At 45.6% G+C, this 16,837-nt stretch overlaps 1 protein-coding gene and 1 non-coding gene across 4 annotated transcripts in view; one reads left to right on the forward strand and one right to left on the reverse strand.

The window, feature by feature from the left end:
* Positions 1-16,837, forward strand: part of EXOC6 (exocyst complex component 6) — a 179,028-nt gene that overhangs the window by 159,298 nt on the left and 2,893 nt on the right. The gene's annotated exons all lie outside the window — the stretch shown is intronic.
* On the reverse strand, positions 13,545-13,682 carry LOC119944311. Its single transcript, XR_005455803.1, has one exon. It is a non-coding gene; the product is annotated as a small nucleolar RNA SNORA7 (small nucleolar RNA).

Raw genomic sequence — 16,837 nt, forward strand, 5'->3', positions numbered from 1 at the left:
GCTGCTCGGAAACCAGGCTCAAAGCAGGGCAGAGGCAGGAGGGTAGCAATGGTTATGTAGAAGAACAGAAAGGGGCAGTTGAGGGGCCATGTTGGCTGGACTAGGCCATACTGGGGGAAGGGGAGTCACGACACAGTGTGGCCCCACACTCTTAGATGCCCATGGTCACCTCTCCCCGGCAATTCCCCTCCCTCAGCTCTCCAAGGGGAGATCTCTCTGTATCTAGTCCATCTTCTCTGCCTGCTTTCCACTCTCCAACCCTGCTCTGACCGGTTTCCAGCTTCACCTGCTGGTGAGGGGGACAGACATAGGAGCTCCTCTCCAGCCAGGGGGCAGAGGGGTGGGCACCCAAGCATTGATTCCAACCCTCTTCCTTATATCAGAGTCCAGGCCTAGCCCATCGAGTCTCACTTCAGCACACAGTAAGCGCTCAAAAAATATCATTGGTTGATTGACTGCACCTAAATAGGGGCTTCCATCTTTTATGGGGATCTCATCTACCCAGCTCTGTGTACACTGAGTGGGTGGGATTTCACTTTTGCTTCAGACACGTGATAATTGTGGACTCACAGTCTTAATTCCCATTTTGCAGATGAGGGAACTGAGGCCCAGGGAAGTGAAGCGACTTGCCTGAGGTCACAGCAGACAAGCGGCAGAGCCGGAATTAGAACCCAGGTTCTTCTGATTCCCGGGCCCTTGCTGTATTTACGAGGTCACAGTGCTTCTCCTGGAGAGGAAGCTCTAAATGTAATTGGACTGATGAAAATATCCCACCCATTTTCAGTAAATGGCCAAATTGTATCTCAGGGCTAAAAGGGAAAGTCGGGTTTCAGTGGTGCTGTAGGAACACCTTTATACTGGGTTTATTCAATAGTTAAAACTCAGGATTTCTCACTTCCTTTACGGATTAATTCATGTAGCTGCCTTTCTGCCAAACCACGTTGCACTCAGTTCTTCTATAACAAGGGGGTTGTTTTAACAAAGAGCCTCACATTTACGAAAATTGAAATGTCAGTATTCCTACCTTGACCTGTGCACAGGTACCAGTCTGTGCTACATCCTCATCGTACTGCCAGTATGTGTTTAGGGTGCTTCTCATTCTTAATGATGAATAGAGCTTCTATGAAAGACTAATTCCCTCTCCAAAGTCATATCAATCCGACGGCTACCTCTAGCACTTTTTTAATGGTATTTTAGCTCTTACTATGTGTCAAACACTATTCTAAACAGTGGATTAGATACAAGTTAGGTTCTTGTCCCACATGGGGATCACAATCTAAGTAGGAAGGAGAACGGGTATTTAATCCCCATTTTACAGTTGAGGAAATGGAGGCACAGAGAAGTTAAGTGATTTGCCCCAGGTCACACAGCAAGCAACTGGTAGATCCAGGATTAGGACCCAGGTCTTCTGACTCCCGACCCACACTCTTTCCACTAAACCATACTTTTCCTCTTTATGTATTCATTTTTGCCCTTCCTCTGTAGTAGTAATAATAGTGATGATATTTGTTAAGTGCTGTACCAAGCACTGTTCTAACCACTGGGGTAGATACAAGGTTATCAGGTTGTCCCACATGGAGCTCATAGTCTTAATCCCCGTTTTACAGATGAGGTATCAGACGCACAGAGAAGTGAAGTGACTTGCCCAAAATCAGGAACAACAGATGACTCTGGTCCCGATATTTCAGACATTAATACAAATTAATACAAATAAATAATATTACAGATATATGCATAATTGCTGAGGGAGGTGAAGAGCAAAGGGAGAAAGTCAGGGTGACCCAGAAAGGAGTGGGATATCTTGGTGAGCTACCCAGCCTGTAAGGTGATTATGGGTAGGGAATGTGTCTGCTTATTATGTTGTGTGTTCTCTCAAGCGCTTAGTATAGTGCTGTGCCCACAGCGAGCACTCAGTAAATCCAACTGATCAATTGATTCGAAGGAGGGAACTGGAGTTTTATTCATAGGCAAGGATGACATTTCTTTTCCTAAAAGGTTCACCCAGGAATTTTTAAATGTGGTGAAAGAGGATGGAGCTGTGTGGGACAGGGCACCTTAGGAGAGGATCATTATCATCCCCCCAAGTGGCTAATTTAGTTCTCTGCAAACGGTAGGCTTAGCGACCCAGTGAACTGAAAGTTGCCCTGTCTGTCGTTCTTTGCCATCTCAATCTCTCTCGCCCTCCCCCAGCACGTAGCCCACTGTGGCACCCGTTGCCCAACTTGGGGGGGCTGCTTTGGCTCCCACACCGTTTAAGGGCTGGAGCAGTGGAGATGGCACACGGCTTGTCTCTCCTGCCCAGAACCATGCCAGGTTCGCTGCAAGAGAAGACGGTACTGATGGGAACCGCACCACCCTGAGCCAGCCCCGGGCAGTGGGGGTGCTACCCTGGTGCCACAGTGATTTCTGCATCAGTCCACAGGCTCAGGATTCCCCTCCCGAGTGAGCTTGAAGTCTGGCACAGCCACGGAAGTTGGCAACTGGAGCCGAGCTAGAGGGAGGCTTTATACCAAAACCCCGGGCGCTTAATGTTGCACCTGAATGGCAAACGGGTCCGTTCTGTACTTGGTAGAGGAAAGAGTTCTGCTCTGAGAACCAGGAGACCTGGGTTCTCATCCCGATTCCTCCTGAGGCTGGCATCCGTCGGGGAAGGTAACCCCTGCCTGCCTGCCTCTTTGCTTGTTGCCTGCTGCGTCCCTGTGGGAACGTGACTGGCAGGTACGAGAGATTTGGAGTGGCACTGTGCCCTTACTACAAGCGCTTATTACAGTGCTTTGCACACAGTAAGCACTCAATAAATCTGACTTCATGAACATACAGACCCCTGGCACACTAACCAGTTCCTCCATCCCGGTCTCAGCTCTGAAATCTCGGGACCAGGCTCTGAAATCCGTAGGCGGTGGACTCCATCACCACCTGTCTCTTCACGGTCTGGTGGTGGTGCCCAAATTGGCTGTTTAGCCAACACTTTTCGGTTGGGTCAGTTGTTGGCTCCTCGGTGATTTTAAAGTGAACAGCTTTTCTGCTTTGGAGGTGGCGGGAGGGAAACGCTCCAGTTTTGGTAAATGCGTCTTTGGCGGCCATCTCTTTGGTGGTGTTACTTAGGCTGTGAGCCCCTTGTGGGACAGGGACTATGTCCGATCTGCAATATAGTAAATATACATATATATATATATATATATATATATATATATATAAATATATATATATATATATACATATTTATATATATATATGTATAATATATGAGAAGTAGCATGGCTCAATGGAAAGAGCACGGGCTTTGGAGTTCAAATCCCAGCTCCACTAATTGTCAGCTGCTTGACTTTGGGCAAGTCACTTAACTTCTCTGTGCCTTAGTTATCGCATCTGTAAAATGGGGATTATGACTGTGAGCCCCCCGTGGGACAACCTGATCACCTTGTAACCTCCCCAGTGCTTAAAACAGTGCTTTGCACATAGTTCGCACTTAATAAATGCCATCATTATTATTGTTGCTATTAATATTATGGTATTTGTTAAGGACTTACTATGCATCAAACACTGTTCTAAGTGTGGGGGTAGATACAACCGAATTAGGTTCGACACAGTCCCTGTCCCACTTGGGGATCACTGATTAAGTAGGAGGGAGAATTGAGACACAGAGAAGTTAAGTGACTAACCCAAGGTCACACTGCAGGCATTTGGCAAAGCCAGGATTAGAGCCCAGGTCCTCTGACCCCAAGACCTAAGTTCTTTCTAATAGGCCACGCTTCTTCTGTATATACCACAGTGCTTGAGTACAGTCTTGGTGTATTGTACTTAGGAAATACCATTCATTCATTCAGTCGTGTTTATTGAGCGCTTACTGTATGCAGAGCACTGTACTAAGTGCGCTTAGACATATAGTAATGTGATAAGCAGCGTGGCTTAGCGGAAAGAGCATGGGCTTGGGAGTCAGGGGGTGTGGGTTCTAATCCTGGCTCCGCCGCTTGTCAGCTGTGTGACTTTGGGCAAGTCACTTCACTTCTCTGCGCCTCAGTTACCTCATCTGTAAAGTGAGGATGAAGACTGTGATCCCAAGTGGGACAACCTGATTACCTTGTATCTACCCCAGCACTTAGAACAGTGCTCGGCATATAGTAAGCGCTTAGCAAATACCATAATAATAATAATAATAGTAAGCACTTGAGTATCACAAATATTATCATTATTGTTATTGTTGTTTTTCTTTGCTGGTAGTGCCAGGATGTTAAATTATACTTTTAAGAGTTGGATGTCCCTGAGGGGACTTGAAAGTTCTAAAGTTTCTGACTGTATCTTGCTCGGTCACCTCTGCTTGTTGCTTCCGTTTCAGAGAGGTTAGAAATAACGTTTTTCCAGGAAACGGCTTTATCTACTGGAAGGGAACTAAGGGGAAGCAGTGTTGCCTAGTGGAAAAGCACAGGCCCGGGAGCCAGAGGACCTGGGTTCCAATCCCAGCTCCGCCATTTACCTGCTATGTGACCTTGGGCCAGTCACTGCTCTTTGCCTCAGTTTCCTCAGCTGTAAATTGGGGATTCAATATCTGTTCTCCTTCCTAATTAGAATATGGGCCAGGGCCTGTGTCTGACCTGATTAACTTGTAACTACCCCGGCACGTAGGACAGTACTTGATATTTAGGAACTGCTTAGCAAGTACCTTTAAAAAAAAAAACAACCAAAAAACCCCCAAAACACATGGTGACATCATCGAGATTTCAGTCCTTAAGTTACAGAGCTGGTTTTCATGTTTGCTGTTTCGGTTCGGGAATTTATGTTCTTCTTTCTCTCTGACTTCTGGACCATCAAGATCTTAAGCAAGCCTCAGCCCTCCCTGCGGCTTCACTACGCAATGCTTAAGCTGTGTGATTAACAGAGCATCCAACTTTTGAACGGGAAGGCTGTAAAAACCCACCACTGGGCATTCCTAAATCCTAGGGATCTTAATTGTGGTATTTGTGAAGTGCTTATTTTGTGCCAGGGGTGGAGACAAGCAAACAGCACTTCATTCATTCAATCGTATTGACTGAGCGCTTACTGTATGCAGAGCACTGTACTAAGTGCTTGGGAAGTACAGTTCAGCACTTGACTTGCGAACTCCAAGACAGCCAGTGATGTTGTGGCCGGGCCTCCGTTGAGCCCTCAATCTGAATGCATTCAAGCTCTGATCAGTCAATCATTGGTATTATTTGAGCACTCACCATGTACAGAACAGTGTAGTAAGCACTTGGGAGAGTACAATACCTTGGAGTCGATAGGCATGATCCCTGCCTTCAAGCAGTATACACTCCAGTGGTGTTCACCAATAGCAAGTTAGTATTGTCAGCCTTTTGAACCAAGAACCAGATTCCTGCAGAAGCAGCCTGGCAGAGAAAGCCACCTTGAAGCTGTTCGGTAAAATCTGGCTAAAAAAAGCAGCCCATATTGGGGCATTCATTGAAAATTGACACCCTTGGATCAGGGTCCCGAGACTCATCTCTCCTTAATCAATCAATCAATCAATCAATGGTACTTATTGAGTCCTTACTATAAGTACTGTACTTGGTGCTTGGGAGAGTACAATATAACACAGTATAGCAGAATTGTCTCTCTTTATTGCTGTTTTGCACTTTCCAAGCACTTAGTACAGTGCTTTGCACAGAGTAAGCGCTCAATAACTATGAATGAGTGAATTGAATGATTGAGCAGAATTAGTGGACACGTTCCCTGACTTTCACATTTAAACATTCGTATCTGGACAGCACTGTTAAAATGACTGGAAATGGCACTATGCTCTACATTATTTATGTCAATGTCCGTCTTCCCCTCTAGACTGTAGGCTCGTTGTGGGCAGAGGACGTGTCTGCTAACTCTGTTGTGTTGTACTCTCCCAAGCACTTAGTACAGTGCTCTACACACAGTAAGCGCTCAATAAATATGGTTGATTTATACTCTCCCCAAGTGCTTAATCTTGTGGGCATAGTGTTGCGGATGGGGCTTCCTTGGCAGAGGATCTGGAGTGGCAAATTGGAGAGAGAAAAAAGCAGGAAAGGGAATCAGAGACAAAATGTCACTCAGTCAATCTTTCAATTGTATTTATTGAGTGCAGAGCACTGTAGTAAGCCCTTGGGAAAGTACAGTATAACAGAGTGGATAGACAAGTTCCCTGTCCACAACAGGCATTTAAGCCTAAAGAGAAATGTAGTATTTAAGTGCTTTAGTAAGTGCCAGGCACTGTACAAAGTGCTGGGGTAGATACAAGCTAATCAGGTTGGACACAGTCCCTATCCCACATAAGGCTCACGGTCTTAATCCCCATTTTCCAGATGAGGTAACTGAGGCATGGAGAAGGGACATGACTATACCCAGGGTCACACAGCAAAGTGGTAGAACACGGATTAGAAGCCTGGTCCTCTGACCCCATGTCCCAGGCCTGTGCTCTCCCCACTAGGCCACCCTGATTCTCAATCACTCAGTCCTTCCCAATCAATCAATTTATTGAGCACTTACTTACTTGAGCACTTACTATGTGCGGAGCTCTGTACTAAGTGTTTGGGAGAGTATCATCTCCTAGCCACCACACAGTCTCACATACACACTCACACACTGTTTACCCAAAAGGTCTTTCCCTCAGCTTGCCAACAGCAGCACAGAGAGAGGGAGAGAAAGAGGGAGAAAGAAGGAAGATCAGAAAGGCCTTTCCCTGCTTTCTCCTTCAGCAGTTCAGTCCCTTGCTGCTACCAAATTGTGCCCTCTGGTGTTTCTTAATAATAATAATAATTACTATTATTATTATAATCATAATAATGGCATTTATTAAGCGCTTACTATGTGCAAAGCACTGTTCTAAGCGCTGGGGAGGTTACAGGGTGATCAGGTTGTCCCACAGGGGGCTCACAGTCTTAATCCCCATTTTACAGATGAGATAACTGAGGCACAGAGAAGTTAAGCAACTTGCCCAAAGTCACACAGCTGACAATTGGCGGAGTGGGATTTGAACCCATGACCTCTGACTCCAAAGCCCGTGCTCTTTCCACTGAGCCACGCTGCTTCTCATGCTGTTTCTTCACGCACCATGGTCCCTGGAATCCCAGGAAACTGTGGCAAGGAACCATGGCACTGCCTTTTCAGCCGTGAACGGGAGCAACAAGCTGGGTATCCAGCAGAGGCGGGGAAGGGAATACTTCTAGACTGTGAGCCCACTGTTGGGTAGGGACTGTCTCTATATGTTGCCAACTTGTACTTCCCAAGCGCTTAGTACAGTGCTCTGCACACAGGAAGCGCTCAATAAATACGATTGATTGATTGATTGATTGAAGGGCCAGGCTGAGCTACCTCACTCTCCTCCTGCCCCCCGCCCCCCAACAACTGCCAGGCTTGCACTACAGACAACCTCACACAAACCCGCCTCCAGGCTGGGAATTTGGCTCCCCTGCCTTAGAAGGAACAGCGGCCAAATTGGCCTAGCCAGCTCTTTTTTAAAAAGTGGCGTTTGTTAAGCACTTACTGTGTGCCAGGCACTGCACTAAGCGCTGGGGTGGATGAAAGCTAATCAGGTTAGATGTAGCCCGTGTCCCACGTGGGGCTCACAGTCTTAATCTCCATTTTGCAGGTGAGGGAACTGAGGTCCAGAGAAGCACAGGCCTGGGAATCAGAAGGACCTGGGTTCTAATCTGAGCCCATTGTTGGATAGGGACCATCTCTATATGTTGCCAATTTGTACTTCCCAAGAGCTTAGTACAGTGCTCTGCACACAGCAAGTGCTCAATAAATACGATTGAATGAATGAATGAATGAATAATCCCAGCTCCACCAGTTGTCTGCTGTGTGACCTTGGGCAAGTCACTTCACTTCTCTGTGCCTCAGTTCCCTCATCTGGAAAATGGGGATTAAGACTGGGAGCCCAGATCTATCAGGATGAAATGCGTGACTACTAATATAAATCCATCTAGGTCCTTATCCAGAATTTGTATATATATACATATACATATATATATATATATATATACACACACACACATATTTGTATACATACATATTTATTTGTATATATACATATGTTTACATACATGCATATATACATGCATGTATATTTATACATATGTATAGAGACAGTCTTTGTGTTGTGTGTGTGTATGTGTACAAATATGTATATCTACAAATATACATATGTATATGCATTTGTAGATATACATATTTGTATATATATATACAATATAAGGACCATCTCTATATGTTGCCAGCTTGTGCTTCCCAAGCGCTTAGTACAGTGCTCTGCACACAGTAAGCGCCCAATAAATACGATTGAAAGAATGAATGAATGTGGGACGGGGACTGTGTCCAACCTGATTAACTTGTATCTACCCTGTGTCGGGCACATAGTAAGTGCTTAATAAATACCATAAAAAGTATGATAGCTAAAAGGCAAAGCTTTGGGTAGTGCTGTCTCCATTGTGAAACATCACTGCACTAGAAAGACAAAATGTGGCTCCCTGGTACAGTTAGAAAGGTCGAAAAACTTATTTCATTTTGGAGAGTTGCCCAAGTTGTAAATTTCCACTTAAAGTTTGTAATTTTATAAAGTTAGGCATTACCAGTTCTATATCGTTGTATAGTTAGGTTGTGATTTTGCTGAAAATGTATCCTTAGAGTTTCCTTCTCACACTTTTACAAGTAATAAAAGTCAAGTGTGGATTTCTGGAAAAAAAAATTCATTTGTTTGGGGTCCAAAGGGGGGAAAGTTACCTGTTACTTCCATTCCAAATCACTTATCCAGTAGCTGCCACCGGTGAGAGTGGTAGCTAGGTTTTACAGTGTAAAAGGACTAAATCAGGAACAGAAGTGGAGGAAATTTTACAAGTTTCAAAGTGATGCCGAGATTTAGAATAGCCACCTGCTCCAGTAGGCATCAGGCCCAAAGACTGGATTTCTCTTACCGGGGAAGAGTGAGCAGGTGGGTTTGAACTGTAGAGAAGCTCGATTGCATTCAGCCAAATATGAGCCGTTTTTTATGTTCTAGCTCCTCTCTGCCTAAAAGCAGCTAGCCTTTCAGCATTCTGAAGCCAAACCACAGCAGGCTTATTTAAAGTTGAAGCACTTGTTAAATGTGTTCAAATTTACATTCTTGAAATTAACCAAGGATTCCCTTGGCCTATACCCTGAGTCTCCTACAAAAAAAAAAAAAAAGCAACGAAATTCTCCCTTTGCACATCTTTGTGCGTGAAAATTTACCAGATTTGGACCGAATTTAAAAATGCTTGTGACCTACTGACCCTTTTGTTTTCCTAAGTCAGCAAGCCCTTTATTCCGGAGATTTAGGTATTAAAATGAAGAAACAGCGTTAATGACATAACAGTCCTTTTTCCGTCCACCCTGGCTAAGATGTTTATGCAGGGTGTCAATAGAAGCAATTGGCCTACAGTAAGACAGCCCATTTGGGCTAATCTCCTGTGTGGGTTACCCAGAGGTCAGGTAGGGATTTTTTGCCTTCCCTGGAGTGCAGAGGGTACAATGTGCGTGTGTGTGCACACATAAAAACACACACACACACGCACACGCATACACTCTCACACACACTCACACACCATTGAGCCAAAATGTGGTCCCACTTGAGTCTGCTGGGCCAGTGGGGTCCCCAAGAAAATGAGTCGAATGCATCCTTATTGTTGACAATAAATTGACAGTCTCAAGTTGACAATCTCCCATTGTCTGAGCTCTCTCTGTGGTTTCTCCAAATCTCCCTGGATCCCTGTGGGGGCCTCTAGTCCATATCCCGAGCTAATACCATTAGCGGCATCTCTCCCGGCTCACATTTTCAAGGCCATGTCGTCGCATCAGTCTGTTTGGGAATAGTTGGGGCGATGGTGCTGGCCCAGGTTAGATATAGACCGCATGGTTAGTAGCGATGTCTTCCCAGGAGAGCACGCAAGCACGCACAGATGGGCCAGGCAGTACCTGGCCAGGGCAGCCACTTGGACTGCAAGACAGCAGTCAGGCTTTGGCTGCGTAATTAATTCATTCGGTCGTGTGTATTGAGCACTTACAGTGTGCCAAGCACTGCACTAAGTGCTTGGGAGAGTAAAATATAACAAAAAAGACACATTCCCTGCCCATAATGTGCTTACAGTCTAGAGATGCAGTAGAGAAGCAGCGTGGCTCAGTGGAAATAGCACGGGCTTTGGAGTCAGAGGTCATGGGTTCAAATCCTGGCTCTGCCAATTGTCAGCTGTGTGACTTTGGGCAAGTCACTTAACTTCTCTGTGCCTCAGTTACCTGATCTGTAAAATGGGAATTAATACTGTGAGCCCCCCCCATGGGACAAACTGATCACCGTATTACCTCCCCAGTGCTTAGAACAGTGCTTTGCACATAGTAACTGTTTAATAAATGCCATTATTATTATTATTATAGATGAGACTCTGGGTTCCTCTTTGCCACTTATCACACTTAATAATAATCGTAATAATCATAATTGTAGTATTTGTTAAGCGCTTTCTCTGTGCCAGGCACTGTACTCATTGCTGAGGTAGCTACAAGATAATTGGGTTGGACACAGTCCCTGTCCCATAAGGGGCTCACAGTCCCATTTTACAGATAAGGGAACTGAGGCTCAGAGATGTGAAGTGACCTGCCCAAGGTCACACAGCAGAGAAGTGGCAGAGCCTGGATGAGACCCAGGTCCTCTGACTCCCAGGCCATGCTGTTATAGTATTAGAGGTATTGAGGGCTTACTAGGTGCTGAGCACTGGGGTAAATACAGTACAATAGAGAAGCAGTGTGGCTCAATGGAAAGAGCTCGGGCTTGGGAGTCAGAGGTCATGGGTTCTAATCCCGCCACATGTCTGCTGTGTGACCTTGGGCAAGTCACTTAACTTCTCTGAGCCTCAGTTCCCTCATCTGTAAAATGAGGATGAAGACTGTGAGCCCCACATGGGACAACCTGATCACCTTGTATCCCCCGCCCCCCCAGCACTTAGAACAGAGCTCTGCACATAGTAAGCGCTTAATAAATGCCATCATTATTATTATTATTATTATAATCATGTCAGACCCATGGCCCTTCTCACATGGGGCTCCCAGGGAAAGTAGGAGGGAGAACAGCTATTGAATCCCCAATTTACAGTCTAAGGGGTGCTCTGAGGCCCGAGTCTGTGGAAATTGACTAAGTAGAAGGGCTTTTCTGAGAGTCGGGGCAACCTGGGCCTGGCTGATGGTGGACAGTTGCCATTTAGTCTTGCCTGGAAGTCCCAGATGGTTGGGAGTTAATAAACTGTCTGATGTAAGTGAAGGGTTTAAAGCCATGTGAAGTAAAGACCCATTATTTCCTTGTCATTGTTTGGATTGAAACTACAAAACGGTCCTGAGGATTCATACCTTGATTCAATTAATGGGGTAAAGTGTATCTTTAAACCCTCCCTCTGATGCACAAGGCTGTAGATCGTGGACGACAGTGGTCAGGATGGGCGGCTGTCAGTTTTCCTGAAGCCGAGCTGGGTGTGTGAGCCACACACATAAGCCTGGGGCCACTTTAAATTCCTGTAGAAACCCAGTGTCAAAAGAGCCTTGTTCTGCAGAGTTATCCTCCTGGGGATTAGGGAAGGAAGCTCCATTTCAAAGCCCAGAATTAGTAGAAGCCCCTGAATGGGAAGTTGTCTTTGATGACTAAGGATAAATGCCTTTTACAAAATGGGCAAGATTGGAAAGAATGTTTATTTTGAAACTTAGAGGTAAATTTTCATAGACCGCATTAGGAATCTTCTTAAAAGGCACTTATATTTCCCTAAGAAGTTGACAACCTTTAGGAAGCCTTCTCATAGAATCTGCTATGACCATAGAAGATTTTGATTTCTGATATTGAGAGATCATCAATTCTTGCTTCTTGTTCCTCATTTAAAATCATCTATTTACAACCTCTTCATCTCCTGCCAGAAACCAAGAGCGATATCAGAATTTGAGGATTGGGTCTTCAAGTGACTCATCTCTCTCATTCAACCCCTCTTTCAATCTGTCATGAAATCCTGTCAGTTCTACCTTCACGCCATTGCTAAAATACACCCTTTGCTCTCCATCCAAACTGCTACCGCTTTAATCCCAGCACTTATCCTATCCCACCTTGGCTACTGCATCAGCCTCCTTGCAGAACCACCCTGCCTCCTGTCTCTCCCCTCTCCAGTCTATGGTTCACAATGCTGCCCAGATCAATTTTATGGAAATAATTCAGTCCGTATTTTCCCAGTCCTCAAAAACCTCCAATGATTGTCCATCCACGTCTGTTGGAGGATGGTCAAAGCTGGGCAGCAGCTTGGTATCAGGCCCCAGGCCAGATTAGCGCGGTCCTACTCTGTCTTCGGCTGGGAGGCCTAAACCACAAACAGGCTTCTTTCTCCCTGAGTGGTTCCCCTAGTCTTTTATGGGCCATGCTTATTATTGAATGACAAGACAAGATTACAGACTGTCAAGTTCTGAAACACAGATGGTCTTCTAGTGTCGAGGCTCTGCTCACTTTAACCCACCCATGCTGGATGGGGCATTTGAAGAGACTGAGTGCCAGCAGGATACCTAAGCAACGGCTGTATGAAGAGCTGAAATTGGGAAACTGGAAGCAAGGAGGGCAGAGGACGCGTTTTTAGGAGCCGGGAAAGCCTAACTTCCGACAGTGCTTCATTCCAGCTGAAAACTGGGAATCATTTGCCTTGGATAGACCAGCATTGTGCCCTGTTAGATCAAGAAAGGAGAAGGTCTCTTCGAGCAGAAGCTTCAAAAAGAACAAGGACGCAATAAGACAAAAGAGAAAGCAGCGAACGTGAAGCATGTCAACACAGTCTTTTCAGCTACACAGACACTCATAGGTGAACTTCACTGTCAGCACGGTTGTCTTTGACTCTGAAGGACTTAACAAATGGGAGAGTTAAAATGCAGAGGCATGCCCGTGAGAAGTTTGCATTCTAATGGAAGAGACAGACACAAAATTAACTTCTAGCCCGAGGAGGAAAAAGGAAAATTAATGTGTAGATCTGTAAGTCCTTAAATAGTAGGGTATGTCACTAGGTAGAGAAACGCCTAAGTGCGTAATTGGCACGGAAATGCTGAGGTGGAGGAAAGGGAAAATGACCTGGGAGAAAAATAATTAGGGAACATCTCCCGGAGGAGGGAGTCAGAAGGGCCTGGGTTCTAATCCTGGCTCTGCCATTTGTGACCTTGGGCAAGTCTCTTCACTTCTCTCTGCTTCAGTTTCCTCATCTGTAAAATGGGGATTAATACTGTGAGCCCAATTCATTCATTCTATCGTATTTATTGAGTGCTTACTGTGTGCAGAGCACTGTAGTAAGTGCTTGGGAGAGTCTTGTCTTATGCCGTCGAATCGTCTCGACCCGTAGCGACGCCATGGATACATCTCTCCTAGAATGCCCCACCTCCATCTGCAATCGTTCTGGTAGTGGATCCATAGCGTTTTCTTGGCAAAAGTACGGAAGTGGTTTACCATCGCCTCCTTCCGCGCAGCAAACTTGAATCTCCACCCTCGATTCTCTCCCACGCCGCTGCTGCCCAGCACAGGTGAGTTTTTGACTTGTAGCAGATTGGCTTCCACTCGCTAGCCACTGCCCAAGCTAAGGATGGAATGGATAGGCCTCTGCCTGACTCTCCCTCCTGTAGTCGAGACTGGTAGAGTGCTGGGAACGCTCCAGATGTGACCCTGAGAGGGATGCATCATTACAATACAACAGTAAGCAGACACATTCCCTGCCCACAGCAATTTTATAATCTGGGGGGAGGGACAGGGACTGTGTCCAACCTGATAATCTTGTATCTTAGTACAGTGCCTAGCACATAGTAAGTGCTTAAAAAATACCATCAAAAAAGACCGGCAAAGGGAAGACAGGGAAGGGGTCAGAGCAGGAAAAGATGAAAACATCTTTGGAAGAATGTCAGCATGGCAGCCACATGGCTTCAGACCAAATCTACAGAGGTGTCCTGCTGGCCGACCTTTTCTGTGGTAGGGGAACCTGCCAAATACCCCAACCAATTCCTTGACCAGCTCTATAAGCATCACACAGGGGCCATTCTCGGCATCAAGCATCAGGGCAGCTCCAAAGCAACAAAGTCTGGGAGTGAACTTAACTTCCTGGCACTGAAGCTAAATGCTCAGCATGACAGCTTTGGGCCTCGTGAGGATGATGGATGATATTCGCAGTGAAGTGAAATGGGTCAAGGAAAAACAAGAAAACACTTTAGGGAGGCAGGGTAAGGCAGCCTCAGACCATGTGACATCACAGGCGAAAGCTGGGAGGCAGCCGTGGTCGACCATTTTGGGGCTCTGTGATAAAGAAAGGAATGGCTGTCTTCAAGGAGAAACTTGAAGAGGATTGGGATACAAAGACGGGAATGGACATAGTGCAAAGAAAAAGCGTGTCAACAACACAAGAGGAAGTCTTTGTGTATACACAGCAGAGTGGGAATGAAATTTCAGCACTTAGAACAGTGCTTGGCACATAGTGAGTGCTTAACAGATCCCATTATTATTATTATTATTACTATTATTATTATTATTATTATTATTATTATTATTATTATTATTATTTCAGGACTATATCAGCCTTTTCAACCATGCTCACACATGTAGGTAAACTTCCCCAACCAGTGATGACAGCTTAGAGGACGAAGGACAGCTTTCACACTGTATGGTCCCTAGTTCCTGGGGCTTGTTTGTTCAAAGACATCCCAGTCTCCAATTTCAGAGGGTGGCGCTAATAGTAATTATTGTTGAGTGCTTATGATGTGCCAAGCACTATGCTAAGAGCTGTGGTAGAGAAACAGCATGATCAATCAGTGGTAGAGAGGCAGCATGGCCTAGTGGAAAGAGCACTGCCCTGGGAGTCAGAAGGACCTGAGTTCTAATTCCGCCTCCGCCACTTGTCAGCTGTGTGACTTTGGGCAAGTCACTTCACTGGGCCTCAGTTACCATATCTGTACAATGGGGATTAAGTCTGTGAGCCCCACATGGGATACCCTGATTACCTTGTGTCTACCTAAGTGCTTAGAACAGTGCTGGGTACATAGTAAGCACTTAACAAATACCATAATTATTATTATTATATGTGATATTAATGATTTAGAGTACATGCAGCATTATAAATGTGGATATAAGGTGAATGCACGAGGTTTATAGAATGTTCACTAAGCCCTCCTGGTCTGAAGAATATGGAAGGTAGTTTATTTACAATTTCAGCTTTGGGAGTTGACGATAAGGGTTCTAGCTCTCTCTTTCTGAGACCTTAGGAGTAGGTTTTATCCTCAGGTTTGGCTTGCAAGACCAAAATTTTATTTAAGTGACTTAGGCTCTCATTTTGAGAGATTATTTTCTACCAACCCTATAAGGGGAATAAACATTGTAATCAAGAGGAAGTAGAGGATTGAAGCGAATATGGACCAGTGAGAGTAAAGGTTGCTTGACTGATTGACCTCCGATTCGATAGCGTTAGTAAGTCGGTGATGAGGATTCACAAAAGAATTTGGGCAGGTCTGTGAAAGGTTAACCCTCGTTGGGAGGTAGGAAGTAGGTGTACCTGAATTAGGATTATGATTGATGCCGTGAGAGCTAAAACTCCTCCTGGTTTGTTAGGAATGGAGCGAAGGAGAGCGTAGGTGTTGGGAGATTGTGTATCTGTAATCAATCATTGAGCTCTTAATGTGTGCAGAGCACTCTACTAAGCACTTGGGAGAGGACAGTATAACAGATTTGGGAGACAGGTTCCCTGCCCACAACTCGTTTACAGTCTAGAGGGAACTTGCAGGCTACAGTAAATGCACACAGTTTGTTAGGTGAATTTTGGTCCAGGCGGGACTATTTGAAGCCAAGGTAGGTGCTCCAGTGGCCTTGGGGTCTTAGCGAGGAAAGTCAACTCAGGTCTATACTTCCTGTAGTGGTTGGATACCAGTTCTTTTGGGGGAAGTGACAGAAACCAGTTTCAGCTCCTCTCCCATTAGGAGCGGGGGTTCACTCCTCAAGATCCTCCCTGCTGTGACAGCCAATCTATGTCAGCTTCTGTATGCTTTGACATTTCTCCGATCTTTGGCCAGCTAGATACTGCAACCAAAGTTAGTTTCTCCCCCTTAAAAATCCCTTAAAGACAGCTTCTCAGAAAACACAGGGGTCAGTTGTCCTGGACCAAAGAGTGTGTGTAGTTGCAAGCCGGCCTGGAGGTAACTGCGAGGGGAGCTGGTCCGAGAGACATTTCATGTCAGTTTCCCCAGACATCATCACTGACCAGAGGGAGCCATTCAGCGAGACCTGGACAAAGAGTTGGTCCAAAAAAAAAAAAAAAAATCACCCTGGAACAGTCTCAACACCCAAAAATCTGAGGTTTCTCCAGCCGTGACTAACTGTGTGTGTTCGTGTGTGTGGTTGCATGAGTCTGTGTAAAGAGGAACTGAATTTGCAAGGCCAAGTTTCCTTTAAAGATATCCTAGGTGAATTTCAGCCCCCGTGGTTTTGGCTGGCACCTCCTGTGGCGTGTTTTCCGTCTTCCAGGGAATAGAAAGTGGAGTTGAGGGTAGCTCCACCTAACAGCTCCAGTAAACGGATCCGGGCATTTCGCGAGAAAGTATCTAAGCATCTGTTGCAAATGGGATGGTGAAAGACAAGAGGAGACACCGAATCCTGGGGCTTTCCCAGGGAAGAACCTGTTAATTGTAGGTTTCCCTCGGGATGGCTTCAGCCCCGTGAGCAGGCCCCATCCTTTCCCAAGTCAGCAGGTTGGTCAGCTTCCATGGCAGAAGCACAAATGCAGGGTGGCCTCCCGCCTCTGACCGCAAGAAGTCCCCTACTTTAGCAGTAGGTAAAGAAAAACGCTCAGCTTGA

The sequence above is a fragment of the Tachyglossus aculeatus genome, chromosome 22 (assembly GCF_015852505.1).
Source record: "Tachyglossus aculeatus isolate mTacAcu1 chromosome 22, mTacAcu1.pri, whole genome shotgun sequence".
Classification (NCBI taxonomy): domain Eukaryota; kingdom Metazoa; phylum Chordata; class Mammalia; order Monotremata; family Tachyglossidae; genus Tachyglossus; species Tachyglossus aculeatus.